Genomic DNA, 3,367 nt, shown 5'->3' on the forward strand with positions numbered 1-3,367 from the left:
TAGGACGCTGACGCTGACGTCGCTTGGCAAGCGGCTCCCGTCGGTCGGTTCGGGGGACGGACGGCTCGCGTGAGGGTTGGGGACGAAGCTCGGGAAGAGCGAACTCGGCAACGGGGGTGGCACGTCGGTCGGGCTTGGCCAGCGGGGGCCGAGGATGAACCGTGCGGGCACGGCGGTGGTCCGGGGGAAAGGCGTCGGCCTCCCAGGCCCGAGCTGGGGGAACGTGCGATGACCCAGGCGGGAAGCTGCGCCCCGTCCGAGTCAGACTCGGTCGTTGCGGCCCGCTGAGGCTCGCTTCGTTTCCGTAAAGCGGGGGTCGGGGGCGCGGCGCTGTGCCGGCGACTTGCCCGCGCGAGGCGCGCGCGCCGAGGCCCAAGCGGGAAGCTGCGCCCCGTCCGAGTCAGACTCGGTCGTTGCGGCCCGCCGGTCTCGCGCTACGGCCAGGATGCGGAGTTTGATCGACACTGGTGGGAGCCGGGGGGTCGAAGGGGTTCCGGCCGCCCCGCCGTCCTCAGCGCCGCTGTCACCCAGACGGGAAGCTGCGCCCCGTCCGAGTCAGACTCGGTCGGTGCGGCCCGCTGTGGCCAGCTGGCAACTAGCTACGGAAGGGTACCGGCGCTCCCGACGAACCCGCCGGGGTGGCTGGTGACCAACGCTGCGTTCGGCGCTTATTGCTGCGACCGGGAGGGAAGCTGCGCCCCGTCCGAGTCAGACTCGGTCGTTGCGGCCCCCCCGAGCCCGCACGCCTCTCGCGGAAGGTCATACGCCACCGGCGGCACGAAAGACGCCTCCCGCAACGCGGTAGTCGGGAAAGGCTATTCGGATAGTCGAGCAGAGTTGCGACAACACATCCCGCGGTGCCGTCTGGTTAGGCAAGGGTTTGAGAAACAGCATTCGCGGTAGACCGGCGCGGCCGGCGGACACCCACGCGGCGTGCCGCAATCGGATCGCGCGCTCGGCCTCCGTTGATTTCCTCTAGGTGGGTGATTCGGGGCGTCTCGGTCTCGCTGCCGTTCGGTCGCGCCAAGGCCTGCGGGGGCGGCGCGTAGCGCACGCTCTCGCGGCGGCCGAGGCGCTAGAGTGCGACCCGCAAGTGGGGAGGAACCGTCCACCCAACGCCGGCGCGAGCCGGGGCCGGTGGGGGCCCTACCAAGGCGGGTCATGAGTGCCAGTCGGTCAGTTCGGGAGAAGGGGAGGGTACTCGGAGGCCCGCCGGGAGCAGACGGGGGTCCGGAAGCTGAGGGGGGTGAAGGACGGCGGCCGGGAGCAGACGGCCGTCCCCGGGAGGGGGTGTTCGTTCACGTGCGGACGCCGGGAGCAGGCGGCCGTCACGCGATTCTGCCAACCGTTCCTACCGGCCTGTGTTTAAGGAGGCGGCCGGTCCTCCGTCCTTGGATGGATAAGATTCGCAGATTTTCGCCCGGCCTGTGTTTAAGGAGGCGGCCGGTTCCCTCCTTCCTTCCTTTCTTGGATGTATAACATTCGCAGATTTTCGCCCGGCCGGTGGTTTAAGGAGGCGGCCGGTCCTCCCTCCTTGGATGTATAACATTCGCAGATTTTCGCCCGGCCTATGTTTAGTGAGGCGACCGGTCCTCCCTCCTTGGATGTATAACATTCGCATATTTTCGCCCGGCCGGTGGTTTAAGGAGGCGGCCGGTCCTCCCTCCTTGGATGTATAACATTCGCAGATTTTCGCCCGGCCTATGTTTAGTGAGGCGACCGGTCCTCCGTGGAGAGCGACCCGCAAGTGGGGAGGAACCGTCCACCCAACGCCGGCGCGAGCCGGGGCCGGTGGGGGCCCTACCAAGGCGGGTCTCATTGCCTGTCGGTCAGTTCGGGAGAAGGTGGGGGTACTCGGAGGCCCGCCGGGAGCAGACGGGGGTCCGGAAGGTGAGGGGGTGAAGGACGGCGGTCGGGAGCAGACGGCCGTCCCCGGGAGGGGGTGTTCGTTCACGTGCGGACGCCGGGAGCAGGCGGCCGTCACGCAATTCTGCCAACCGTTCCCACCGGCCTGTGTTTAAGGAGGCGGCCGGTCCTCCACGAGAAGAATTCTGCCAAACGTTCCACCGGCCTGTGTTTAAGGAGGCGGCCGGTCCTCCCCGTCGTTCCGCCGGCTTGTGTTTAAGGAGGCGGCCGGTCCTCCACGAGAAGAATTCTGCCAAACGTTCCACCGGCCTGTGTTTAAGGAGGCGGCCGGTCCTCCCCGTCGTTCCGCCGGCTTGTGTTTAAGGAGGCGGCCGGTCCTCCACGAGAAGAATTCTGCCAAACGTTCCACCGGCCTGTGTTTAAGGAGGCGGCCGGTCCTCCCCGTCGTTCCGCCGGCTTGTGTTTAAGGAGGCGGCCGGTCCTCCACTATTCCTTCCTTGGATGGAAAGCATGTAGCACTTTGAAAATTTTCGAGCACTGTGACACTTTGAAAATTTTCGAGAGTTTTTGTACTTAGAAAATTTTTCGCTCTTGCACTTCCAGAGTGCTTTGCGGTAGCTCCTAGGTTCGCTGTCCGAGCATGTGAACACTTTTTGGGGGGGAACACATCGCTAGAGACACCAGCCGCCTGGTTCTCGGGGCCAAAACTTGTGTTCCCCACACTCGTTCTGACTATATTTTGCGATTTGGGGGTAAAGGTAATGAGTACAGTGACTAGGGGGACCAACTCATCGTACTCTGGCGCACCAACAGACCAAAGCTGGTACTGCACTTACCCCTGGTACCCCAACGCCTGGTACCTGACGGGCGAGAGGCTGATTTTTCGCTATTTGCGGCCGACCGAGGGAACCAGGCAAAGCGGACACTTTACGGCGCAAGAGCCGTTGGCACTTAGAAAATATTCGCCAAAGTTGGCGCGAGCTCCAGAAGGAGAGGCTGATTTTTCGCTATTTGTGGCCGACCGAGGGAACCAGGCAAAGCGGACACATTACGGCGCAAGAGCCGTTGGCACTTAGAAATTTTTTGACAAAGTTGGCGCGAGCTCCAGAAGGAGAGGCTGATTTTTCGCTATTTGTGGCCGACCGAGGGAACCAGGCAAAGCGGACACTTTACGGCGCAAGAGCCGTTGGCACTTAGAAAATATTCGCCAAAGTTGGCACGAGCTCCAGAAGGAGAGGCTGATTTTTCGCTATTTGTGGCCGACCGAGGGAACCAGACAAAGCGGACACATTACGGCGCAAGAGCCGTTGGCACTTAGAAAATATTCGCCAAAGTTGGCACGAGCTCCAGAAGGAGAGGCTGATTTTTCGCTATTTGTGGCCGACCGAGGGAACCAGACAAAGCGGACACATTACGGCGCAAGAGCCGTTGGCACTTGCGCGAGCTCCAGAAGGAGAGGCTGATTTTTCGCTATTTGTGGCCGACCGAGGGAACCAGACAA

The sequence above is a fragment of the Syngnathus typhle genome, linkage group LG15 (assembly GCF_033458585.1).
Source record: "Syngnathus typhle isolate RoL2023-S1 ecotype Sweden linkage group LG15, RoL_Styp_1.0, whole genome shotgun sequence".
Lineage (NCBI taxonomy): Eukaryota > Metazoa > Chordata > Actinopteri > Syngnathiformes > Syngnathidae > Syngnathus > Syngnathus typhle.